The sequence below is a fragment of the Dermacentor albipictus genome, chromosome 1, assembly GCF_038994185.2.
Source record: "Dermacentor albipictus isolate Rhodes 1998 colony chromosome 1, USDA_Dalb.pri_finalv2, whole genome shotgun sequence".
NCBI classification, from domain to species: domain Eukaryota; kingdom Metazoa; phylum Arthropoda; class Arachnida; order Ixodida; family Ixodidae; genus Dermacentor; species Dermacentor albipictus.
The window spans coordinates 2,238,764-2,266,738 of NC_091821.1; the positions used below are offsets into that span (position 1 = coordinate 2,238,764).

At 43.7% G+C, this 27,975-nt stretch overlaps 1 protein-coding gene across 4 annotated transcripts in view; it reads left to right on the forward strand.

Annotated features, from left to right (window-relative positions):
* LOC139054626 (acetylcholinesterase-1-like) overlaps positions 1–27,975 on the forward strand; it is a 1,099,423-nt gene that overhangs the window by 55,876 nt on the left and 1,015,572 nt on the right. The window lies entirely within an intron of this gene.

Below are 27,975 nucleotides of genomic sequence, written 5' to 3' on the forward strand. Positions count from 1 at the left end.
TACTGTAATTAATTTCGTTGCTTTTCGGAATGTTTCTGAGGCACGCTCGGCGCATCCGAATTTTCGATGCAGTTAGCAAAAGGCATCTTAACCGTGTGCCACAGAAAGTTTCGGCTGTATGAACCTTGGTGCGAAAATACTTGGCGCTTTCTCTTACCCCTAATGTTACTGTTACTATATATCGCTGCTTTAGGGAATGCTTTTGAGGTACGCTCGGTGCATCCGAATTTCGATGCAGTTAGCAAAAGGTATCTTAACCGTGTGACCCAAAAAGTTTTGCCTGTACTGAACCTTGCTGGGAAAATTATTGGTGCTTTCTCTGACCCCTAAAATTACTGTAATTTTTTTCGTTGCTTTTCAGAATGCTTCTCAGGTGCGCTCAGCGCATCCGAATTTTCGATGCAATAAGCAAATGCCTCTTAACCGTGCGACGCAGAAAGTTTCGCCTGTACTGAACCTTGCTGGGTCAATTCTCGGCGCTTTCTCTGACCCCTAAAATTACTCTAAATAACTTCGTTGCTCTTCGGAATGCTTTTGAGGTACGCTCGGCGCATCCGAATTTTCGATGCAGTTAGCAAAAGGCATCTTAACCGTGTGCCGCTGAAAGTTTCGCCTGTACTGAACCTTGCTGGGAGAATTCTTGGCGCTTTCTCTTACCCCTAAAATTACTTTAATTAATTTCATGGCTCTCGGAATGCTTTTGACGTACGCTCGGCGCATCCGAATTTCTGATGCATTTAGCACAAAGCATCTTAACCGTGTGACGCAGTTAGTTACACCTGTACTGAACATTGCTGGGACAATTCTCGGCGCTTTTTCTGACCCCTAAAATTACTGTAATTATTTCGTTGCTTTTCAGAATGCATCTGAGGTACGCTCGGCGCATCCGAATTTTCGATGCAATAAGCAAAAGGCCTCTTAACCTTGTGACGCAGAAAGTTTCGCCTGTACTGAACCTTGCTGGGACAATTCTTGGCGCTTTCTCTGACCCCTAAAATTACTCTAAATAATTTTGTTGCTTTTCGGAATGCTTTTGAGGTACGCTCGGCGCATCCGAATTTTCGATGCAGTTAGCAAATGGCATCTTAACCGTGCGACGCAGAAAATTTCGCCTGTACTGAACCTTGCTGGGACAATTCTTGGCGCTTTCTCTTACCCCTAAAATTACTGTAATTAATTTCATTGCTTTCCAGAATGCATCTGAGGTACGCTCGGCGCATCGGAATTTCTGATGCAGTTAGCACAAAGCATCTTAACCATGTGACGCAGTTAGTTTCATCTGTACTGAACCTTGCTGGGACAATTCTCCGCGCTTTCTCTGACCGCTAAAATTACTGTTTTATTTCGTTGCTTTTCGGAATGCTTTCGAGGTATGCTCGGCACATACGAATTTTGCATGCAGTTAGCAAAAGGCATCTTAATCGTGTGACGCAGAAAGTTTCGCCTGTACTGAACTTTGCTGAGACAATTCTTGGCGCTTTCTCTTACCCCTCAAATTACTGTAATTAATTTCGTTGCTTTTCAGAATGCATCTGAGGTACGCTCGGCGCATCCGAATTTTCGATGCAATAAGCAAAAGGCCTCTTAACCATGTGATGCAGAAAGTTTCGCCTCTACTGAACCTTGCTAGGACAATTCTTGGCACTTTCTCTTACCCCTAAAAAACTGTAAATAATTTCGTTGCTTTTAGGTATGTTTCTGAGGTACGCTCGGCGCATCCGAATTTTCGATGCATTTAGCAAAAGGCATCTTAGCTATGTGACGCAGAAAATTTCGCCTGTACTGAACCTTGCTGGGACAATTCTCGACGCTTTCTCTGACCCCTAAAATTACTGTATATAATTTCGTTGCGTTTCGGAATGCTTTTCAGGTACGCTCGGTAAATCCGAATTTACGATGCAGTAAGCAAAATGCATCTTAACGGTGTGACGCAGAAAGTTTCGGCTGTACTGAACCTTGCTGGGACGATTCTCAGCGCTTTCTCTGACCCCTAAAATTTGTGTAAGTAATTTCGTTGCTTTTCAGAATGCTTCTGAGATACGCTCGGCGCATCCGAATTTTTGATGCAGTTAGCAAAAGCCATCCTAACCGTATGACGCAGTTAGTTTCACCTGTACTGAACCTCGGTGGGACAATTCTTGGCGCTTTCTCTGACCCCTAAAATTACTGTAATTAATTTCATTGCTTTCCAGAATGCATCTGAGGTACGCTCGGCGCATCGGAATTTCTGATGCAGTTAGCACAAAGCATCTTAACCATGTGACGCAGTTAGTTTCACCTGTACTGAACCTTGCTGGGACAATTCTCGGCGCTTTCTCTGACCGCTAAAATTACTGTTTTATTTCGTTGCTTTTCGGAATGCTTTCGAGGTACGCTCGGCGCATCCGAATTTTCGATGCAGTTAGCAAATGGCATCTTAACCGTGCGACGCAGAAAGTTTCGCCTGTACTGAACCTTGCTGGGACAATTCTTGGCGCTTTCTCTTACCCCTAAAATTACTGTAATTAATTTCATTGCTTTCCAGAATGCATCTGAGGTACGCTCGGCGCATCGGAATTTTCGATGCAATAAGCAAAAGGCCTCTTAACCTTGTGACGCAGAAAGTTTCGCCTGTGCTGAACCTTGCTGGGACAATTCTTGGCGCTTTCTCTTACCCCTAAAATTACTGTAATTAATTTCGTTGCTTTTCGGAATGTTTCTGAGGCACGCTCGGCGCATCCGAATTTTCGATGCAGTTAGCAAAAGGCATCTTAACCGTGTGCCACAGAAAGTTTCGGGTGTACTTAAAGTTGGTGCGAAAATTCTTGGCGCTTTCTCTTACCCCTAATGTTACTGTAAGTATATTCCGCTGCTTTACGGAATGCTTTTGAGGTACGCTCGGTGCGTCCGAATTTTCGATGCAGTTAGCAAAAGGTATCTTAACCGTGTGACCCAAAAAGTTTCGCCTGTACTGAACCTTGCTGGGAAAATTCTTGGCGCTTTCTCTTACCCCTAAATTTACTGTAATTATATTTCGCTGCTTTACGGAATGCTTCTGAGGTACGCTCGGCGCATCCGTATTTTCGATGCAATAAGCAAAAGGCCTCTTAACCATGTGATGCAGAAAGTTTCGCCTCTACTGAACCTTGCTAGGACAATTCTTGGCGCTTTCTGTTACCCCTAAAATTACTCTAATTAATTTCGTTGCTTTTAGGTATGTTTCTGAGGTACGCTCGGCGCATCCGAATTTTCGATGCATTTAGCAAAAGGCATCTTAACCGTGTGCCGCAGAAAATTTCGCCTGTACAGAACCTTGCTGGGACAATTCTCGGCGCTTTCTCTGACCCCTAAAATTACTGTAATTATTTCGTTGTTTTCGGAATGCTTTTGAGGTACTCTCGGCACATCCGAATTTTCGATGCAGTTAGCAAAAGACATCTTAATCGTGTGACGCAGAAAGTTTCGCCTCTAATGAACCTTGCTGGGACAATTCTGGGCGCTTTCTGTGATACCTAAAATTACTCTAAATAATTTCGTTGCTTTTCGGAATGCTTTTGAGGTACGCTCGGCGCATGCAAATTTTCGATGCAGTTAGCAAAAGGCATCTTAACCGTGTGACGCAGAAAGTTTCGCCTGTACTGAACCTTGCTGCGACAATCCTTGGCGCTTTCTCTTACCCCTAAAATTACTGTAATTAATTTCGTTGCTTTTCAGAATGCATCTGAGGTAGGCTCGGCGCATCCGAATTTTCAATGCAATAGGCATAAGGCCTCTTAACCATGTGATGCAGAAAGTTTCGCCTCTACTGAACCTTGCTAGGACAATTCTTGGCGCTTTCTCTTACCCCTAAAATTACTGTAATTAATTTCATTGCTTTCCAGAATGCATCTGAGGTACGCTCGGCGCATCGGAATTTTCGATGCAATGAGCAAAAGGCCTCTTAACCTTGTGACGCAGAAAGTTTCGCCTGTGCTGAACCTTGCTGGGACAATTCTTGGCGCTTTCTGTGACCCCTAAAATTACTGTAATTAATTTCGTTGCTTTTCGGAATGTTTCTGGGGTATGCTCGGCGCATCCAAATTTTCGATGCAGTTAGCAAAAGGCATCTCATCATCATCATCATCATCATTTATTTTTCCTTAAGGACCCCTGTCGGGATATTACATAAGGGGGGGTTACAGAAGATAAGGATAGAAACAAAGATATGGTTACAATTTCTTACAAGACTCAGCCTGTGGATTCGCATTAAAAATAAAAAAATAAAACAACAACAACAACAAGAGGCACACTGAATAGAATGCAAAAGCAAATCAGCAGAACAGTCACAATGTGAGACGGCAATCGCAAAAGAATGAAGGCACAGTACGGTCATTGTAAGGTTAGGGTTTAAGGTGATCAGTAAGCAGCTGCTTGAAGATAATGGGGTTGCGCTCATTGACAACTCTATCTGGTAAATTGTTCCACTCTATAATGGCACTAGGCAAAAACGATTGATTAAAGGAAGCTGTTGAACCATGCAAGCGCTGGATGCTGCAAGAGTTAAAAAGGCGACGAGATGTACGGGTTGGTGGGATTAGAAGCCTTCCATGCAGTTCGGGGAAGTTATAGTAAAGTCGTTGGAAAAGGCACAGTTTCGCAATTTTCCGACGCAACACCAATGGTTCGAGTCCTAGAGACGATTTAATCGCACTGACACTTTCTTCACGGCTGTATCTGGAAGTGATGAATCTAGCAGCACGATTTTGTATTGATTCTAACATATTAATTAAGTAAGCTTGGTGCGGGCTCCAAATAGCTGAGGCGTAGTCAAGTTTACTTCGAATAAAAGTTTCATAAGCTAGTTTTCTTGTGGATGAGGGGCACAGCGCAAGGGTACGTCTGACGTAACCAACTGATTTATTAGTGTCGGTAGCCAATTTTGTTATATGGTCGGACCAGGTCAACTTGCTATTAATAGTAATACCGAGATAACGATACGACTCAACGGTGGATAGGGCTGTCGAGTTTAAAAAGTACGAGTGATTTTTGTTAGAGTGTTTACGGGATACCTGCATAACATTACATTTGGAGATGTTAAGTTTCATTAAAGAGTTGGAACACCAGGTTTCTAATGAATGTAAGTCTTTTTGGAGCGTTGCATGGTCGGCTGGGTCTGTAATGCGACGGTAGATTACGCAGTCATCTGCAAAAAGTCGGATATTGGATGATATGCCGTTGGGAAGGTCGTTTATGAAGATGAGAAAGAGAAGGGGACCGAGGACGGACTCCTGTGGTACTCCGGAGATGACGCTAGCAGTGGTTGAGAAATGATTTCCGATAGCTGTGTACTGGAATCGATTAGTAAGAAAGCAACGGATCTATGACAGTGCGAGAGGGTCGAGACCGAGGCATGAAAGTTTGGCCAAAAGCCGCTGATGGGGAACACAGTCAAATGCTTTGGCGAAGTCTAGATATATGACGTCAGTTTGAAGTGATGAGTCTAAATTCAGGTGAAGTTCAGTAATAAATTCAAAAAGCTGTGTATCGCATGACAAACCAGGCCGGAAACCATGCTGATTGTGAAAAAAGAAGGAATGATCACCGAGATGACATGCTATTTGCGAATATATTATATGTTCTAGTAGTTTACAGGGAATACTCGTTAGGGAAATGGGGCGATAGTTGGAAGGATCAGAGCGGCTGCCTGACTTATATACCGGTACCACTTTACTAATCTTCCAGTCATTTGGAAGTGAACTGTCAGTAATGGACTGGGTAAAAATTATTTGTAATATATGACTGGAAATTCCTTTCGTACCTTTTAGTACCTTAGCAGTGATGTTATCTGGCCCGGGGGCACTAGAAATCTTTAGGTTATCAATAAGTTTCATAATGCCTTGAGAAGTAATTGTAATGGGAAACATGAGGGGAAAACTGCGGATGGGCAAATCAAAGTCCTTCAGTGCAGGCTCACGAGTGAAAACAGAAGAAAAATATGAGTTCATTACGTCTGACCGCTGATCAAGCGGCACGTTTGAACCGTCAGGATAAGTCAAGGAAATGTTATTGGAGCTATTGTTTGGTTTCAAAATATTCCAAAATGTCTTGGGTTTGACACGTATGATGTTAGGCAAATCGTGGTGGAAGAACTTCTTTTTGGATTGTCTCAAAGTGCTAGTGTATTTGCGCAGGCATTTGAAGTACTTGTCCCACTTTGAACAAGATTTAGAGCGTTTCGCATCACGAAACAGACGTTTTTTCCTTCCCGACAGCCTCCGAAGTGTGTTGGAAAACCAGGGTTTTCCTAAATCACCGCGAATGCGAACAAGAGGTACATGTCTCTCAACAAGCCGTAATAATTTATTCTTAAATAACAACCAGTTTTCATCTACTGTACGAGAAGGAGCAGTCTCACGAAAAAAATGTGAGAAAGTGTTCAGTTCAGTGTTAATTTTGCTAAAATCTGCTTTGTTGTAGTCCCTAATGTATTTGGTCGAGGGCTGTCTGAAAGGAACTGGGATGCAGAGATTAAATAGCAGTAATTTGTGGTCGCGTAGACCAGCTACGGATGATAGCGATTTTATTATTTTGGGGTTAGAGACAACGACAAGGTCTAGAATGTTCTCCCCACGGGTTGCCATATTAACCATCTGAGTAAAGTTGAATGTAAGGATTGTGTCAAGAAAATCTTTGGATTGCTGGTAATGTGCGTCTAGATTTGCCCAGTTAATGTCCGGAAAATTAAAATCGCCGCAGAGCATAAAGTTCGCAGACGTGAAGCGTGAGTAAAGATTCGCTAGTACAGAATTTAGTTCATCGTTGAAAGAAACATCACAGTCAGGAGCGCGATAACAAGCTATAATTACAGTCATACTTGACCGAAGTGATATATTTACACACAAAATTTCATGTTGACAGTTCAATTTGGTGACATATGAAGGAACACTTTCTTTCACAAAAATCAAAATGCCGCCTCCCCTGCGCCCCAACCTGTCAAGCCTGTGAACAGCGTATGTGTGGCTATCATTTAGTAGCTCGTGGTCAGCAATATTTGGATGCAGCCAAGATTCCGTAAGTATAGCAAGGTCAGTATTGTTGTCTTTCAAGAGAGATTCTAGAGCATCCTTCTTAGGCAGGTAACTACGCATGAATGAAGGGAAAAACTACGCATGTAACTACGCATGTTTGCAAGCAAGACCGACATACTTTGATAAACAGGGACAGTAACCGAGGCGCGGCAGGTCTGGGGGGGAGAGGAGGGGCGCGCATGCCTGGAGAGACGCAGTGACCGCTATGCCCTCAGTTCAACTATACAATCAGATTCAGCATTGTACGTGAATTGTTTGCCATCAAGCAACAGCTTGTCAAAGCGAAGTTTAAATGATCTGCCGCTCTGTTGTCCATGAAGATAAAGTTTCCTTCGCGCCTGTCGAACTCTGGCTGAGTAGTCCTCGCGAATCGAAAAATTCGTGCCCTTGAGCTTAGAAGCCACTGCAAGAATTCTTGGCAATTCTTGGCGCTTTCTGCGATAGCTAAAATTACTGTAATTTATTTCGTTGCTTTTCAGAATGCTTCTCAGGTGCGCTCAGCGCATCCGAATTTTTGATGCAATAAGCAAATGCCTCTTAACCGTGTGACGCAGAAAGTTTCGCCTGTACTGAACCTTGCTGGGACAATTCTCGGCGCTTTCTCTGACCCCTCAAATTACTCTAAATAACTTCGTTGCTCTTCGGAACGCTTTTGAGGTACGCTCGGCGCATCCGAATTTTCGATGCAGTTAGCAAAAGGCATCCTAACCGTGTGACACAGTTAGTTTCACCTCTACTGAGCCTCGGTGGGACAATTCTTGGCGCTTTCTCTGACCCCTAAAATTACTGTAATTATTTCGTTGCTTTTCGGAATGATCTTGAGGTACGCTCGGCACATCCGAATTTTCGATGCAATAAGCAAAACGCCTCTTAACCGTGTGACGCAGAAAGTTTCGCCTGTACTGAACCTTGCTGGGACAATTCTCGGCGCTTTCTCTGACCCCTAAATTTACTCTATATAATTTCGTTGCTTTTCGGAATGCATTTGAGGTACGCTCGGCGCATCCGAATTTTCGATGCAGTTAGCAAAAGGCCTCTTAACCGTGTGCCGCAGAAAGTTTCGACTGTACTGAACCTTTCTGGGACAATTCTTGGCGCTTTCTCTTACCCCTAAAAAACTTTAATTATTTCATGGCTCTCGGAATGCTTTTGAGGTACGCTCGGCGCATCCGAATTTCTGATGATGTTAGTACAAAGCATCTTAACCGTGTGACGCAGTTAGTTTCACCTGTACTGAACATTGCTGGGACAATTCTCGGCGCTTTCTCTGACGGCTAAAATTACTGTAATAATTTCGTTGCTTTTTGGAATGCTTTTGAGGTACGCTCGGCACATCCGAATTTTCGATGCAGTTAGCGAAAGGCATCTTAATCGTGTGACGCAGAAAGTTTCGCCTGTACTGAACCTTGCTGCGACAATTCTTGGCGCTTTCTGTGATACCTAAAATTACTGTAATTTATTTCGTTGCTTTTCAGAATGCTTCTCAGTTGCGCTCAGCGCATCCGAATTTTCGATGCAATAAGCAAATGCCTCTTAACCGTGTGACGCAGAAAGTTTCGCCTGTACTGAACCTTGCTGGGACAATTCTCGGCGCTTTCTCTGACCCCTAAAATTACTGTAATGATTTCGTTGCTTTTCGGAATGATCTTGAGGTACGCTCGGCACATCCGAATTTTCGTTGCAATAAGCAAAACGCCTCTTAACCGTGTGACGCAGAAAGTTTCGCCTGTACTGAACCTTGCTGGGACAATTCTCGGCGCTTTCTCTGACCCCTAAAATTACTCTAAATAATTTCGTTGCTTTTCGGAATGCTTTTGAGGTACGCTCGGCGCATCCGAATTATCGATGCAGTTAGCAAAAGGCATCTTAACCGTGTGCCGCAGAAAGTTTCGCCTGTACTGAACCTTGCTGGGACAATTCTTGGCGCTTTCTCTTACCCCTAAAATTATTTTAATTAATTTCATGGCTCTCGGAATGCTTTTGAGGTACGCTCGGCGCATCCGAATTTCTGATGCATTTAGCACAAAGCATCTTAACCGTGTGACGCAGTTAGTTTCACCTGTACTGAACATTGCTGGGACAATTCTCGGCGCTTTTTCTGACCCCTAAAGTTACTGTAATTATTTCGTTGCTTTTCGGAATGCTTTTGTGGTACGCTCGGCACATCCGAATTTTCGATGCAGTTGCAAAAGGCATCCTAATCGTGTGACGCAGAAAGTTTCGCCTCTACTGAACCTTGCTGGGACAATTCCTGGCGCTTTCTGTGATACCTAAAATTACTGTAATTAATTTCGTTGCTTTTCGGAATGCTTTTGAGATACGCTCGGCGCACCCGAATTTTCGATGCAGTTAGCAAAAGACATCCTAACCGTGTGACGCAGAAAGTTTCGCCTGTATTGAACATTGGTGGGACAATTCTTTGCGCTTTCTCTTACCCCTAAAATTACTGTAATTAATTTCGTTGCTTTTTGGAATGTTTCTGAGGCACGCTCGGCGCATCCGAATTTTCGATGCAGTTAGCAAAAGGCGTCTTAACCGTGTGCCACAGAAAGTTTCGGGTGTACTTAACCTTGGTGCGAAAATTCTTGGCGCTTTCTCTTACCCCTAATGTTACTGTAATTATATTTCGCTGCTTTACGGAATGCTTTTGAGGTACGCTCAGTGCATCCGAATTTTCGATGCAGTTAGCAAAAGGTATCTTAACCGTGTGACGCAGTTAGTTTCACCTGTACTGAACATTGCTGGGAAAATTTTTGGCGCTTTCTCTGACCCCTAAAATTACTGTAATTATTTCGTTGCTTTTTGGAATGCTTCTGAGGTACGCTCGGTGCATCCAAATTTTCGATGCAGTTAGCAAAATGCATCTTAGCTATGTGACGCAGAAAGTTTCGCCTGTACTGAACCTTGCTGGGACAATTCTCGACGCTTTCTCTGACCTCTAAAATTGCTGTACATAATTTCGTTGCTTTTCGGAATGCTTTTGAGGTACGCTCGGCGCATCCGAATTTTCGATGCAGTTAGCAAAAGGCATCTTAACCGTGTGACGCAGAAAGTTTCGCCTGTACTGAACCTTGCTGGGACAATTCTTGGCGCTTTCTCCTACCCCTAAGATTACTGTAATTAATTTCGTTGCTTTTCAGAATGCATCTGAGGTACGCTCGGCGCATCCCAATTTTCGAAGCAATAAGCAAAAGGTTCACCTTGTGACGCAGAAAGTTTCGCCTGTACTGAACCTTGCTGGGACAATTCTTGGCGCTTTCTCTGACCCCTAAAATTACTCTAAATAATTTCGTTGCTTTTCGGAATGCTTTTGAGGTACGCTCGGCGCATCCAAATTTTCGATGCAGTTAGCAAAAGGCATCTTAACCGTTTGACGCAGAAAGTTTCGCCTGTACTGAACCTTGCTGGGACAATCCTTGGCGCTTTCTCTTACCCATAAAATTACTGTAATTAATTTCGTTGCTTTCCAGAATGCATCTGAGGTAGGCTCGGCGCATCCGAATTTTCAACGCAATAGGCATAATGCCTCTTAACCATGTGATGCAGAAAGTTTCGCCTCTACTGAACCTTGCTAGGACAATTCTTGGCGCTTTCTCTTACCCCTAAAATTACTGTAATTAATTTCGTTGCTTTTCGGTATGTTTCTGAGGTACGCTCGGCGCATCCGAATTTTCGATGCAGTTAGCAAAAGGCATCTTAACCGTGTGCCGCTGAAAGTTTCGCCTGTACTGAACCTTGCTGGGAAAATTCTTGGCGCTTTCTCTGACCCCTAAAATTACTGTAATTAATTTCGTTTCTTTTTGGAATGCTTCTGAGGTACGCTCCGTGCATCCAAATTTTCGATGCAGTTAGCAAAATGCATCTTAGCTATGTGACGCAGAAAGTTTCGCCTGTACTGAACCTTGCTGGGACAATTCTCGACGCTTTCTCTGACCCCTAAAATTGCTGTTCATAATTTCGTAGCTTTTCGGAATGCTTTTGAGGTACGCTCGGTGCATCCGAATTTTCGATGCAGTTAGCAAAAGGCATCTTAACCGTGTGCCGCAGAAAGTTTCGCCTGTACTTCACCTTGCTGGGTAAATTATTGGCCCTTTCTTTTACCCCTAAAGTTACTGTATTTCATTTCGCTGCTTTACGGAATGCTTCTGAGGTACGCTCAGCGCATCCGAAATTTCAATGCAATTAGCAAAAGGCATCTTATCCATGTGACGCAGAAAGTTTCGCGTGTACTGAACCTTGCTGTGACAATTCTTGGCGCTTTCTGTGATACCTAAAAATACTGTAATTTATTTCGTTTCTTTTCAGAATGTTTCTGAGGTGCGCTCAGCGCATCCGAATTTTCGATGCAATAAGCAAAACGCCTCTTAAGCGTGTGACGCAGAAAGTTTCGCCTGTACTGAACCTTGCTGAGACAATTCTCGGCGCTTTCTCTGACCCCTAAAATTACTCTAAATAACTTCGTTGCTCTTCGGAATGCTTTTGAGGTACGCTCGGTGCATGCGAATTTTCGATGCAGTTATCAAAAGGCATCTTAACCGTGTGACGCAGAAAGTTTCGCCTGTACTGAACCTTGCTGGGACAATTCTTGGCGCTTTCTCTTACCCCTAATGTTACTGTAATTATATTTCGCTGCTTTAGGGAATGCTTTTGAGGTACGCTCGGTGCATCCGAATTTTCGATGCAGTTCGCAAAAGGTAGCTTAACCATGTGACGCAGAAAGCTTCGCCTGTACTGAACCTTGCTGGGAAAATTCTTGGCGCTTTCTCTTACCCCTAATGTTACTGTAATTATATTTCGCGGCTTTAGGGAATGCTTTTGAGGTACGCTCGGTGCATCCGAAATTTCAATACAATTAGCAAAAGGCATCTTATCCTTGTGACGCAGAAATTTTCGCCTGTACTGAACCTTGCTGGGACAATTCTTGGCGCTTTCTCTTACCCCTAAAATTACTTTAATATAATTTCGTTGCTTTCGGAATGCATTTGAGGTACGCTCGGCACATCCGAATTTTCGATGCAGTTAGCAAAAGGCATCTTAATCGTGTGAAGCAGAGAGTTTCGCCTGTACTGAACCTTGCTGCGAAAATTCTTGGCGCTTTCTGTGATACCTAAAATTACTGTAATTTATTTCGTTGCTTTTCAGAATGCTTCTCAGGTGCGCTCAGTGCATCCGAATTTTCGATGCAATAAGGAAATGCCTCTTAACCGTGTGACGCAGAAAGTTTCGCCTGTACTGAACCTTGCTGGGACAATTCTCGGCGCTTTCTCTGACCCCTAAAATTACTCTAAATAACTTCGTTGCTCTTCGGAATGCTTTTGAGGTACGCTCGGCGCATCCGAATTTTCGATGCAGTTAGCAAAAGGCATCCTAACCGTGTGACGCAGTTAGTTTCACCTGTACTGAACCTCGGTGGGACAATTCTTGGCGCTTTCTCTGACCCCTAAAATTACTGTAATTATTTCGTTGCTTTTCGGAATGATCTTGAGGTACGCTCGGCACATCCGAATTTTCGATGCAATAAGCAAAACGCCTCTTAACCGTGTGACGCAGAAAGTTTCGCCTGTACTGAACCTTGCTGGGACAATTCTCGGCGCTTTCTCTGACCCCTAAAATTACTCTAAATAATTTCGTTGCTTTTCGGAATGCTTTTGAAGTACGCTCGGCGCATCCGAATTTTCGATGCAGTTAGCAAAAGGCATCTTAAACGTGTGACGCAGAAAATTTCGCCTGTACTGAACCTTGCTGGGACAATTCTTGGCGCTTTCTCCTACCCCTAAGAATACTGTAATTAATTTCGTTGCTTTTCAGAATGCATCTGAGGTACGCTCGGCGCATCCGAATTTTCGATGCAATAAGCAAAAGGCCTCTTAACCTTGTGACGCAGAAAGTTTCGCCTGTACTGAACCTTGCTGGGACAATTCTTGGCGCTTTCTCTGACCCCTAAAATTACTCTAAATAATTTCGTTGCTTTTCGGAATGCTTTTGAGGTACGCTCGGCGCATCCAAATTTTCGATGCAGTTAGCAAAAGGCATCTTAACCGTGTGACGCAGAAAGTTTCGCCTGTACTGAACCTTGCTGGGACAATCCTTGGCGCTTTCTCTGACCCCTAAAATTACTTAAATAATTTCGTTGCTTTTCAGAATGCATCTGAGGTAGGCTCGGCGCATCCGAATTTTCAATGCAATAGGCATAAGGCCTCTTAACCATGTGATGCAGAAAGTTTCGCCTCTACTGAATCGTGCTAGGACAATTCTTGGCGCTTTCTCTTACCCCTAAAATTACTGTAATTAATTTCGTTGCTTTTCGGTATGTTTCTGAGGTACGCTCGGCGCATCCGAATTTTCGATGCAGTTAGCAAAAGGCATCTTAACCGTGTGCCGCAGAAAGTTTCGCCTCTACTGAACCTTGCTGGGACAATTCCTGGCGCTTTCTGTGATACCTAAAATTACTGTAATTAATTTCGTTGCTTTTCGGAATGCTTTTGAGGTACGCTCGGCGCACCCGAATTTTCGATGCAGTTAGCAAAAGACATCCTAACCGTGTGACGCAGAAAGTTTCGCCTGTATTGAACATTGGTGGGACAATTCTTTGCGCTTTCTCTTACCCCTAAAATTACTGTAATTAATTTCGTTGCTTTTTGGAATGTTTCTGAGGCACGCTCGGCGCATCCGAATTTTCGATGCAGTTAGCAAAAGGCGTCTTAACCGTGTGCCACAGAAAGTTTCGGGTGTACTCAACCTTGGTGCGAAAATTCTTGGCGCTTTCTCTTACCCCTAATGTTACTGTAATTATATTTCGCTGCTTTACGGAATGCTTTTGAGGTACGCTCAGTGCATCCGAATTTTCGATGCAGTTAGCAAAAGGTATCTTAACCGTGTGACGCAGTTAGTTTCACCTGTACTGAACATTGCTGGGAAAATTTTTGGCGCTTTCTCTGACCCCTAAAATTACTGTAATTATTTCGTTGCTTTTTGGAATGCTTCTGAGGTACGCTCGGTGCATCCAAATTTTCGATGCAGTTAGCAAAATGCATCTTAGCTATGTGACGCAGAAAGTTTCGCCTGTACTGAACCTTGCTGGGACAATTCTCGACGCTTTCTCTGACCTCTAAAATTGCTGTACATAATTTCGTTGCTTTTCGGAATGCTTTTGAGGTACGCTCGGCGCATCCGAATTTTCGATGCAGTTAGCAAAAGGCATCTTAACCGTGTGACGCAGAAAGTTTCGCCTGTACTGAACCTTGCTGGGACAATTCTTGGCGCTTTCTCCTACCCCTAAGATTACTGTAATTAATTTCGTTGCTTTTCAGAATGCATCTGAGGTACGCTCGGCGCATCCCAATTTTCGAAGCAATAAGCAAAAGGTTCACCTTGTGACGCAGAAAGTTTCGCCTGTACTGAACCTTGCTGGGACAATTCTTGGCGCTTTCTCTGACCCCTAAAATTACTCTAAATAATTTCGTTGCTTTTCGGAATGCTTTTGAGGTACGCTCGGCGCATCCAAATTTTCGATGCAGTTAGCAAAAGGCATCTTAACCGTTTGACGCAGAAAGTTTCGCCTGTACTGAACCTTGCTGGGACAATCCTTGGCGCTTTCTCTTACCCATAAAATTACTGTAATTAATTTCGTTGCTTTCCAGAATGCATCTGAGGTAGGCTCGGCGCATCCGAATTTTCAACGCAATAGGCATAATGCCTCTTAACCATGTGATGCAGAAAGTTTCGCCTCTACTGAACCTTGCTAGGACAATTCTTGGCGCTTTCTCTTACCCCTAAAATTACTGTAATTAATTTCGTTGCTTTTCGGTATGTTTCTGAGGTACGCTCGGCGCATCCGAATTTTCGATGCAGTTAGCAAAAGGCATCTTAACCGTGTGCCGCTGAAAGTTTCGCCTGTACTGAACCTTGCTGGGAAAATTCTTGGCGCTTTCTCTGACCCCTAAAATTACTGTAATTAATTTCGTTTCTTTTTGGAATGCTTCTGAGGTACGCTCCGTGCATCCAAATTTTCGATGCAGTTAGCAAAATGCATCTTAGCTATGTGACGCAGAAAGTTTCGCCTGTACTGAACCTTGCTGGGACAATTCTCGACGCTTTCTCTGACCCCTAAAATTGCTGTTCATAATTTCGTTGCTTTTCGGAATGCTTTTGAGGTACGCTCGGTGCATCCGAATTTTCGATGCAGTTAGCAAAAGGCATCTTAACCGTGTGCCGCAGAAAGTTTCGCCTGTACTTCACCTTGCTGGGTAAATTATTGGCCCTTTCTTTTACCCCTAAAGTTACTGTATTTCATTTCGCTGCTTTACGGAATGCTTCTGAGGTACGCTCAGCGCATCCGAAATTTCAATGCAATTAGCAAAAGGCATCTTATCCATGTGACGCAGAAAGTTTCGCGTGTACTGAACCTTGCTGTGACAATTCTTGGCGCTTTCTGTGATACCTAAAAATACTGTAATTTATTTCGTTTCTTTTCAGAATGTTTCTGAGGTGCGCTCAGCGCATCCGAATTTTCGATGCAATAAGCAAAACGCCTCTTAAGCGTGTGACGCAGAAAGTTTCGCCTGTACTGAACCTTGCTGAGACAATTCTCGGCGCTTTCTCTGACCCCTAAAATTACTCTAAATAACTTCGTTGCTCTTCGGAATGCTTTTGAGGTACGCTCGGTGCATGCGAATTTTCGATGCAGTTATCAAAAGGCATCTTAACCGTGTGACGCAGAAAGTTTCGCCTGTACTGAACCTTGCTGGGACAATTCTTGGCGCTTTCTCTTACCCCTAATGTTACTGTAATTATATTTCGCTGCTTTAGGGAATGCTTTTGAGGTACGCTCGGTGCATCCGAATTTTCGATGCAGTTCGCAAAAGGTAGCTTAACCATGTGACGCAGAAAGCTTCGTCTGTACTGAACCTTGCTGGGAAAATTCTTGGCGCTTTCTCTTACCCCTAATGTTACTGTAATTATATTTCGCGGCTTTAGGGAATGCTTTTGAGGTACGCTCGGTGCATCCGAAATTTCAATACAATTAGCAAAAGGCATCTTATCCTTGTGACGCAGAAATTTTCGCCTGTACTGAACCTTGCTGGGACAATTCTTGGCGCTTTCTCTTACCCCTAAAATTACTTTAATATAATTTCGTTGCTTTCGGAATGCATTTGAGGTACGCTCGGCACATCCGAATTTTCGATGCAGTTAGCAAAAGGCATCTTAATCGTGTGACGCAGAGAGTTTCGCCTGTACTGAACCTTGCTGCGAAAATTCTTGGCGCTTTCTGTGATACCTAAAATTACTGTAATTTATTTCGTTGCTTTTCAGAATGCTTCTCAGGTGCGCTCAGTGCATCCGAATTTTCGATGCAATAAGGAAATGCCTCTTAACCGTGTGACGCAGAAAGTTTCGCCTGTACTGAACCTTGCTGGGACAATTCTCGGCGCTTTCTCTGACCCCTAAAATTACTCTAAATAACTTCGTTGCTCTTCGGAATGCTTTTGAGGTACGCTCGGCGCATCCGAATTTTCGATGCAGTTAGCAAAAGGCATCCTAACCGTGTGACGCAGTTAGTTTCACCTGTACTGAACCTCGGTGGGACAATTCTTGGCGCTTTCTCTGACCCCTAAAATTACTGTAATTATTTCGTTGCTTTTCGGAATGATCTTGAGGTACGCTCGGCACATCCGAATTTTCGATGCAATAAGCAAAACGCCTCTTAACCGTGTGACGCAGAAAGTTTCGCCTGTACTGAACCTTGCTGGGACAATTCTCGGCGCTTTCTCTGACCCCTAAAATTACTCTAAATAATTTCGTTGCTTTTCGGAATGCTTTTGAGGTACGCTCGGCGCATCCGAATTTTCGATGCAGTTAGCAAAAGGCATCTTAAACGTGTGACGCAGAAAATTTCGCCTGTACTGAACCTTGCTGGGACAATTCTTGGCGCTTTCTCCTACCCCTAAGAATACTGTAATTAATTTCGTTGCTTTTCAGAATGCATCTGAGGTACGCTCGGCGCATCCGAATTTTCGATGCAATAAGCAAAAGGCCTCTTAACCTTGTGACGCAGAAAGTTTCGCCTGTACTGAACCTTGCTGGGACAATTCTTGGCGCTTTCTCTGACCCCTAAAATTACTCTAAATAATTTCGTTGCTTTTCGGAATGCTTTTGAGGTACGCTCGGCGCATCCAAATTTTCGATGCAGTTAGCAAAAGGCATCTTAACCGTGTGACGCAGAAAGTTTCGCCTGTACTGAACCTTGCTGGGACAATCCTTGGCGCTTTCTCTGACCCCTAAAATTACTTAAATAATTTCGTTGCTTTTCAGAATGCATCTGAGGTAGGCTCGGCGCATCCGAATTTTCAATGCAATAGGCATAAGGCCTCTTAACCATGTGATGCAGAAAGTTTCGCCTCTACTGAATCGTGCTAGGACAATTCTTGGCGCTTTCTCTTACCCCTAAAATTACTGTAATTAATTTCGTTGCTTTTCGGTATGTTTCTGAGGTACGCTCGGCGCATCCGAATTTTCGATGCAGTTAGCAAAAGGCATCTTAACCGTGTGCCGCAGAAAGTTTCGCCTGTACTGAACCTTGCTGGGAAAATTCTTGGCGCTTTCTCTTACCCCTAAATTTACTGTAATTATATTTCGCTGCTTTTCGGAATGCTTTTGAGGTACGCTCGGCGCATCCGAATTTTCGATGCAATTAGCAAAAGGCATCTTAACCGTGTGACGCAGAAAGTTTCGCCTGTACTGAACCTTGCTGGGACAATTCTTGGCTCTTTCTCCTACCCCTAAGATTACTGTAATTATTTCGTTGCTTTTCAGAATGCATCTGAGGTACGCTCGGCGCATCCGAATTTTCGATGCAATAAGCAAAAGGCCTCTTAACCTTGTGACGCAGAAATATTCGCCTGTACTGAACCTTGCTGGGACAATTCTTGGCGCTTTCTCTGACCCCTAAAATTACTCTAAATAATTTCGTTGCTTTTCGGAATGCTTTTGAGGTACGCTCGGCGCATGCAAATTTTCGATGCAGTTAGCAAAAGGCATCTTAACCGTGTGACGCAGAAAGTTTCGCCTGTACTGAACCTTGCTGCGACAATCCCTGGCGCTTTCTCTTACCCCTAAAATTACTGTAATTAACTTCGTTGCTTTTCAGAATGCAAACGAGGTAGGCTCGGCGCATCCGAATTTTCAATGCAATTGGCATAAGGCCTCTTAACCATGTGATGCAGAAAGTTTCGCCTCTACTGAAGCTTGCTAGGACAATTCATGGCGCTTTCTCTTACCCCTAAAATTACTGTAATTAATTTCGTTGCTTTTCGGTATGTTTCTGAGGTACGCTCGGAGCATCCGAATTTTTGATGCAGTTAGCAAAAGGCATCTTAACCGTGTGCCGCAGAAAGTTTCGCCTGTACTGAACCTTGCTGGGACAATTCTTCGCGCTTTCTCTTACCCCTAAAATTACTTTATTTAATTTCATGGCTCTGGGAATGCTTTTGAGGTACGCTCGGCGCATCCGAATTTCTGATGCAGTTAGCACAAAGCATCTTAACCGTGTGACGCAGTTAGTTTCACCTGTAGTGAACATTGCTGGGAAAATTCTCGGCGCTTTTTCTGACCCCTAGAATTACTGTAATTATTTGGTTGCTTTTCGGAATGCTTTGTGGTACGCTCGGCCCATCCGAATTTTCGATGCAGTTAGCAAAAGGCATCTTAATCGTGTGATGCAGAAAGTTTCGCCTCTACTGAACCTTGCTGGGACAATTCTTGGCGCTTTCTGTGATACCCAAAATTACTGTAATTAATTTCGTTGCTTTTCGGAATGCTTTTGAGGTACGCTCGGCGCATCCGAATTTTCGATGCAGTTGGCAAAAGACATCCTAACCCTGTGACGCAGAATGTTTCGCCTGTATTGAACATTGCTGGGACAATTCTTGGCGCTTTCTCCTACCCCTAAAATTACTGTAATTAATTTCGTTGCTTTTTGGAATGTTTCTGAGGCACGCTCGGCGCATCCGAATTTTCGATGCAGTTAGCAAAATGTACTTAACCGTGTGCCACAGAAAGTTTCGGGTGTACTTAACCTTGGTGAGAAAATTCTTGGCGCTTTCTCTTACCCCTAATGTTACTGTAATTATATTTCGCTGCTTTACGGAATGCTTTTGAGGTACGCTCGGTGCATCCGAATTTTCGATGCAGTTAGCAAAAGGTATCTTAACCGTGTGACCCAAAAAGTTTCGCCTGTACTGAACCTTGCTGGGAAAATTCTTGGCGCTTTCTCTGACCCCTAAAATTACTGTAATTATTTCGTTGCTTTTTGGAATGCTTCTGAGGTACGCTCGGTGCATCCAAATTTTCGATGCAGTTAGCAAAATGCATCTTAGCTATGTGACGCAGAAAGTTTCGCCTGTACTGAACCTTGCTGGGACAATTCTCGACGCTTTCTCTGACCTCTAAAATTGCTGTACATAATTTCGTTGCTTTTCGGAATGCTTTTGAGGTACGCTCTGTAGATCCGAATTTACGATGCAGTAAGCAAAATGCACCTTAACGGTGTGACAGAGAAAGTTTCGCCTGTACTGAACCTTGCTGGAACGATTCTCAGCGCTTTCTCTGACCCCTAAAATTTGTGAAAGTAATTTCGTTGCTTTTCGGAATGCTTCTGACATACAATCGGCGCATCCGTATTTTCGATGCAGTTAGCAAAAGGCATCCTAACCGTGTGACGCGGTTAGTTTCACCCGTACTGAAGCTCGGTGGGACAATTCTTGGCGCTTTCTCTGACCCCTAAAATTACTGTAATTATTTCGTTGCTTTTCGGAATGATCTTGAGGTACGCTCGGCACATCCGAATTTTCGATGCAATAAGCAAAACGCCTCTTAACCGTGTGACGCAGAAAGTTTCGCCTGTACTGAACCTTGCTGGGACAATTCTCGGCGCTTTCTCTGAGCCCTAAAATTACTCTAAATAATTTCGTTGCTTTTCGGAATGCTTTTGAGGTACGCTCGGCGCATCCGAATTTTCGATGCAGTGAGCAAAAGGCATCTTAACCGTGTGACGCAGAAAGTTTCGCCTGTACTGAACCTTGCTGGGACAATTCTTGGCGCTTTCTCCTACCCCTAAGATTACTGTAATTATTTCGTTGCTTTTCAGAATGCATCTGAGGTACGCTCGGCGCATCCGAATTTTCGATGCAATAAGCAAAAGGCCTCTTAACCTTGTGACGCAGAATGTTTCGCCTGTACTGAACCTTGCTGGGACAATTCTTGGCGCTTTCTCTGACCCCTAAAATTACTCTAAATAATTTCGTTGCTTTTCGGAATGCTTTTGAGGTACGCTCGGCGCATGCAAAGTTTCGATGCAGTTAGCAAAAGGCATCTTAACCATGTGACGCAGAAAGTTTCGCCTGTACTGAACCTTGCTGCGACAATCCTTGGCGCTTTCTCTTACCCCTAAAATTACTGTAATTAATTTCGTTGCTTTTCAGAATGCATCTGAGGTAGGCTCGGCGCATCCGAATTTTCATTGCAATCGGCATAAGGCCTCTTAACCATGTGATGCAGAAAGTTTCGCCTCTACTGAACCTTGCTAGGACAATTCTTGGCGCTTTCTCTTACCCCTAAAATTACTGTAATTAATTTCGTTGCTTTTCGGTATGTTTCTGAGGTACGCTCGGAGCATCCGAATTTTCGATGCAGTTAGCAAAAGGCATCTTAACCGTGTGCAGCAGAAAGTTTCGCCTGTACTGAACCTTGCTGGGACAATTCTTGGCGCTTTCTCTTACCCCTAAAATTACTTTATTTAATTTCATTGCTGTCGGAATGCTTTTGAGGTACGCTCGGCGCATCCGATTTTCTGATGCAGTTAGCACAAAGCATCTTAACCGTGTGACGCAGTTAGTTTCACCTGTACTGAACATTGCTGGGACAATTCTCGGCGCTTTTTCTGACCCCTAAAATTACTGTAATTATTTCGTTGCTTTTCGGAATGTTTTCGTGGTACGCTCGGCACATCCGAATTTTCGATGCAGTTGCAAAAGGCCTCTTAACCTTGTGACGCAGAAAGATTCGCCTGTACTGAACCTTGCTGGGACAATTCTTGGCGCTTTCTCTGACCCCTAAAATTACTCTAAATAATTTCGTTGCTTTTCGGAATGCTTTTGAGGTACGCTCGGCGCATGCAAAGTTTCGATGCAGTTAGCAAAAGGCATCTTAACCATGTGACGCAGAAAGTTTCGCCTGTATTGAACATTGCTGGGACAATTCTTGGCGCTTTCTCCTACCCCTAAAATTACTGTAATTAATTTCGTTGCTTTTTGGAATGTTTCTGAGGCACGCTCGGCGCATCCGAATTTTCGATGCAGTTAGCAAAAGGTACTTAACCGTGTGCCACAGAAAGTTTCGGGTGTACTTAACCTTGGTGCGAAAATTCTTGGCGCTTTCTCTTACCCCTAATGTTACTGTAATTATATTTCGCTGCTTCACGGAATGCCTTTGAGGTACGCTCGGTGCATCCGAATTTTGGATGCAGTTAGCAAAAGGTATCTTAACCATGTGACCCAAAAAGTTTCGCCTGTACTGAACCTTGCTGGGAAAATTATTGGCGCTTTCTCTGACCCCTAAAATTACTGTAATTTTTTTCGTTGCTTTTCAGAATGCTTCTCAGGTGCGCTCAGCGCATCCGAATTTTCGATGCAATAAGCAAATGCCTCTTAACCGTGTGACGCAGAAAGTTTCGCCTGTACTGAACCTTGCTGGGTCAATTCTCGGCGCTTTCTCTGACCCCTAAAATTACTCTAAATAACTTCGTTGCTCTTCGGAATGCTTTTGAGGTACGCTCGGCGCATCCGAATTTTCGATGCAGTTAGCAAAAGGCATCTTAACCGTGTGCCGCTGAAAGTTTCGCCTGTACTGAACCTTGCTGGGAGAATTCTTGGCGCTTTCTCTTACCCCTAAAATTACTTTAATTAATTTCATGGCTCTCGGAATGCTTTTGAGGTACGCTCGGCGCATCCGAATTTCTTATGCATTTAGCACAAAGCATCTTAACCGTGTGACGCAGTCAGTTTCACCTGTACTGAACATTGCTGGGACAATTCTCGGCGCTTTTTCTGACCCCTAAAATTACTGTAATTATTTCGTTGCTTTTCAGAATGCATCTGAGGTACGCTCGGCGCATCCGAATTTTCGATGCAATAAGCAAAAGGCCTCTTAACCTTGTGACGCAGAAAGTTTCGCCTGTACTGAACCTTGCTGGGACAATTCTTGGCGCTTTCTCTGACCCCTAAAATTACTCTAAATAATTTTGTTGCTTTTCGGAATGCTTTTGAGGTACGCTCGGCGCATCCGAATTTTCGATGCAGTTAGCAAATGGCATCTTAACCGTGCGACGCAGAAAGTTTCGCCTGTACTGAACCTTGCTGGGACAATTCTTGGCGCTTTCTCTTACCCCTAAAATTACTGTAATTAATGTCATTGCTTTCCAGAATGCATCTGAGGTACGCTCGGCGCATCGGAATTTTCGATGCAATAAGCAAAAGGCCTCTTAACCTTGTGACGCAGAAAGTTTCGCCTGTGCTGAACCTTGCTGGGACAATTCTTGGCGCTTTCTCTTACCCCTAAAATTACTGTAATTAATTTCGTTGCTTTTCGGAATGTTTCTGAGGCACGCTCGGCGCATCCGAATTTTCGATGCAATAAGCAAATGCCTCTTAACCGTGTGACGCAGAAAGTTTCGCCTGTACTGAACCTTGCTGGGTCAATTCTCGGCGCTTTCTCTGACCCCTAAAATTACTCTAAATAACTTCGTTGCTCTTCGGAATGCTTTTGAGGTACGCTCGGCGCATCCGAATTTTCGATGCAGTTAGCAAAAGGCATCTTAACCGTGTGCCGCTGAAAGTTTCGCCTGTACTGAACCTTGCTGGGAGAATTCTTGGCGCTTTCTCTTACCCCTAAAATTACTTTAATTAATTTCATGGCTCTCGGAATGCTTTTGAGGTACGCTCGGCGCATCCGAATTTCTTATGCATTTAGCACAAAGCATCTTAACCGTGTGACGCAGTCAGTTTCACCTGTACTGAACATTGCTGGGACAATTCTCGGCGCTTTTTCTGACCCCTAAAATTACTGTAATTATTTCGTTGCTTTTCAGAATGCATCTGAGGTACGCTCGGCGCATCCGAATTTTCGATGCAATAAGCAAAAGGCCTCTTAACCTTGTGACGCAGAAAGTTTCGCCTGTACTGAACCTTGCTGGGACAATTCTTGGCGCTTTCTCTGACCCCTAAAATTACTCTAAATAATTTTGTTGCTTTTCGGAATGCTTTTGAGGTACGCTCGGCGCATCCGAATTTTCGATGCAGTTAGCAAATGGCATCTTAACCGTGCGACGCAGAAAGTTTCGCCTGTACTGAACCTTGCTGGGACAATTCTTGGCGCTTTCTCTTACCCCTAAAATTACTGTAATTAATGTCATTGCTTTCCAGAATGCATCTGAGGTACGCTCGGCGCATCGGAATTTTCGATGCAATAAGCAAAAGGCCTCTTAACCTTGTGACGCAGAAAGTTTCGCCTGTGCTGAACCTTGCTGGGACAATTCTTGGCGCTTTCTCTTACCCCTAAAATTACTGTAATTAATTTCGTTGCTTTTCGGAATGTTTCTGAGGCACGCTCGGCGCATCCGAATTTTCGATGCAGTTAGCAAAAGGCATCTTAACCGTGTGCCACAGAAAGTTTCGGGTGTACTTAAAGTTGGTGCGAAAATTCTTGGCGCTTTCTCTTACCCCTAATGTTACTGTAATTATATTCCGCTGCTTTACGGAATGCTTTTGAGGTACGCTCGGTGCGTCCGAATTTTCGATGCAGTTAGCAAAAGGTATCTTAACAGTGTGACCCAAAAAGTTTCGCCTGTACTGAACCTTGCTGGGAAAATTCTTGGCGCTTTCTCTTACCCCTAAATTTACTGTAATTATATTTCGCTGCTTTACGGAATGCTTCTGAGGTACGCTCGGCGCATCCGTATTTTCGATGCAATAAGCAAAAGGCCTCTTAACCATGTGATGCAGAAAGTTTCGCCTCTACTGAACCTTGCTAGGACAATTCTTGGCGCTTTCTGTTACCCCTAAAATTACTCTAATTAATTTCGTTGCTTTTAGGTATGTTTCTGAGGTACGATCGGCGCATCCGAATTTTCGATGCATTTAGCAAAAGGTATCTTACCGTGTGCCGCAGAAAATTTCGCCTATACAGAACCTTGCTGGGACAATTCTTGGCGCTTTCTCTTACCCTTAAATTACTTTAATTATTTCGTTGCTTTCGGAATGCTTTTGAGGTACGCTCGGCGCATCCGAATTTTCAATGCAATAGGCATAAGGCCTCTTAACCATGTGATGCAGAAAGTTTCGCCTCTACTGAACCTTGCTAGGACAATTCTTGGCGCTTTCTCTTACCCCTAAAATTACTGTAAATAATTTCGTTGCTTTTCGGTATGTTTCTGAGGTACGCTCGGAGCATCCGAATTTTCGATGCAGTTAGCAAAAGGCATCTTAGCTATGTGACGCAGAAAGTTTCGCCTGTACTGAACCTTGCTGGGACGATTCTCGACGCTTTCTCTGACCCCTAAAATTACTGTAATTATTTCGTTGCTTTTCGGTATGTTTCTGAGGTACGCTCGGCGCATCCGAATTTTCGATGCAGTTAGCAAAAGGCATCTTAACCGTGTGCCGCAGAAAGTTTCGCCTGTACTGAACCTTGCTGGGACAATTGTTGGCGCTTTCTCTTAGCCCTCAAATTACTTTAATTAATTTCATGGCTCTCGGAATGCTTTTGAGGTACGCTCGGCGCATCCGAATTTCTGATGCAGTTAGCACAAAGCATCTTAACCGTGTGACGCAGTTAGTTTCACCTGTACTGAACATTGCTGGGACAATTCTCGGCGCTTTCTCTTACCCCTAAAATTACTGTAATTATTTCGTTGTTTTCGGAATGCTTTTGAGGTACGCTCGGCACATCCGAATTTTCGATGCAGTTAGCAAAAGACATCTTAATCGTGTGACGCAGAAAGTTTCGCCTCTAATGAACCTTGCTGGGACAATTCTGGGCGCTTTCTGTGATACCTAAAATTACTCTAAATAATTTCGTTGCTTTTCGGAATGCTTTTGAGGTACGCTCGGCGCATGCAAATTTTCGATGCAGTTAGCAAAAGGCATCTTAACCGTGTGACGCAGAAAGTTTCGCCTGTACTGAACCTTGCTGCGACAATCCTTGGCGCTTTCTCTTACCCCTAAAATTACTGTAATTAATTTCGTTCCTTTTCAGAATGCATCTGAGGTAGGCTCGGCGCATCCGAATTTTCAATGCAATAGGCATAAGGCCTCTTAACCATGTGATGCAGAAAGTTTCGCCTCTACTGAACCTTGCTAGGACAATTCTTGGCGCTTTCTCTTACCCCTAAAATTACTGTAATTAATTTCGTTGCTTTTCGGTATGTTTCTGAGGTACGCTCGGAGCATCCGAATTTTCGATGCAGTTAGCAAAAGGCATCTTAGCTATGTGACGCAGAAAGTTTCGCCTGTACTGAACCTTGCTGGGACGATTCTCGACGCTTTCTCTGACCCCTAAAATTACTGTAATTATTTCGTTGCTTTTCAGAATGCATCTGAGGTACGCTCGGGGCATCCGAATTTTCGATGCAATAAGCAAAAGGCCTATTAACCTTGTGACGCAGAAAGTTTCGCCTGTACTGAAACTTGCTGGGACAATTCTTGGCGCTTTCTCTTACCCCTAAAATTACTGTAATTAATTTCGTTGCTTTTCGGAATGTTTCTGAGGCACGCTCGGCGCATCCGAATTTTCGATGCAGTTAGCAAAAGGCATCTTAACCGTGTGCCACAGAAAGTTTCGGCTGTATGAACCTTGGTGCGAAAATACTTGGCGCTTTCTCTTACCCCTAATGTTACTGTTACTATATTTCGCTGCTTTAGGGAATGCTTCTGAGGTACGCTCGGTGCATCCGAATTTCGATGCAGTTAGCAAACTCTGTTATCCTGTTACTCTGTTATCCGTAAAGATAGGCTGTCTCGTGGTGGTGGCGTGGCCCTACTTCTTAAGAATGATATTCCATTCGTTCCACTCCCGGAAGTCTCCAACGCGGAAGCTGTATTTTGTAAAATATTGTACAATGATACCGGCATATTTACTGGTTGCGTCTATCGAAGCTCTACTAGTGGATCCGAAGGCGTGCTTGCTTTACAGGAGTATATGCAATTCCATGTTCGTACTAGTAGAGTGATCCTCATGGGGGACTTCAATTTACCCGATCTGAACTGGAGTACCATGCACTACACTTCAGCCACATCCGCAGCACTTACCGATTTAATGCTAAACTTCAACCTCAACCAGGTAGTCGACCAGCCAACTCGTTCACAAGGCTCTACGAATAGCATACTTGATCTCATACTCATAAGTAACCATTTCCCACTTCACGCAATTGAGATGACAATAGTCGGTGGTATATCGGACCACGACATACCTAAATGTAAGCTCTCGCTTGAAGGCAACATAAAGAAGCTAAACCTGGAGCGTGCTGTACTTGATTTTCGCAGAGCAGCTCATGACTGTATCGTCACTCACCTGGCACACGAGTTTGATGCTTTTCTCCAAGCAGCTTCAGAACCGTGTTGTGACGTCAACACTTTGTGGCATCAATTTAAGTCAGTCGTGCTACACTGCACAACAAACTTCATCACGATGAAGCGTTGCAAACCACAAAAGAAAAACCCATGGATATCGCGTGAGGTCCTTCAAGCGAAGCGTAAAGTAAAAAGACTTAGACATACTATTAAAAGAAAAGGGCCGAATCAATCTCTGAAAGACAATCTGACCTCCGCTCTCGCTGACTTCAAAGGAAAGTTAAAAAATGCAAAACATCACTATTTCAGCACAACATTCCCCGACTTCATTACCAACAATCCACACAGGTTTTGGAAATACTTTCGCCCATGTTTAGGTGTGTCACCCGAACGGTCTCTAGAGCAGAAAACAGCTCAAGCAAACACATTCAACAAATTTTTCTTCTCGGTTTTCACTTCAGACAATGGCTTACTTCCCTCCCTACCCTGCCCACCTAAAACCATCGATTCATTAAGCATTACGAATGCCGGTATTCTTAATCTGTTGCTTAATATCGATATCAAGAAAGCTAACGGGCCAGATGATATCCCGAACAAATTTTTAAAAACGTATGCAGAATGGTGTAGCCAATACCTTGCCATTATATACCGCAAATCACTCGAGTCCGCACAACTACCAGATGGCTGGAAAAAAGCGAAGGTAATTCCAATACATAAATCCGGCGACAGCAACGAACCTTCCAACTACAGGCCAATCTCACTTATCAGCACATCTTGTAAAATATTGGAACATATTATCTTCAAACACATCACTACATTTCTCGAGCAAGAGCATATATTAATACCTCAACAACACGGCTTTAGAAGTGGCCTCTCAACAGTAACACAACTAACCGAAGTGGTCCATGACCTTGCGCTCAGCCTAAACAACCGAAGCCAGACAGACATGATCCTCCTCGACTTCAGTAAAGCGTTTGATTGTGTAAGCCATGTAAAATTAGTTGCAAAACTGGAGGCTGCAATCGGAGGTGGTCAGATTACTGCATGGATAAAAAACTTCTTATCACATCGAACGCAATATGTTATTATAGATAACACCCCTTCCAGGTCTGTAGCTGTCACCTCCGGTGTTCCCCAAGGGTCAGTACTGGGCCCATTGCTATTTTTGATCTTTATTAACGACATTGCTGCTAACATTGAATGTGACATTAAGCTCTTCGCGGACGATTGTATTATTTATAAAGAAATTCTCAGTTACGCAGACCACTTATTATTAAACAGAGCACTCGATTTGGTGTGCAATTGGTGTA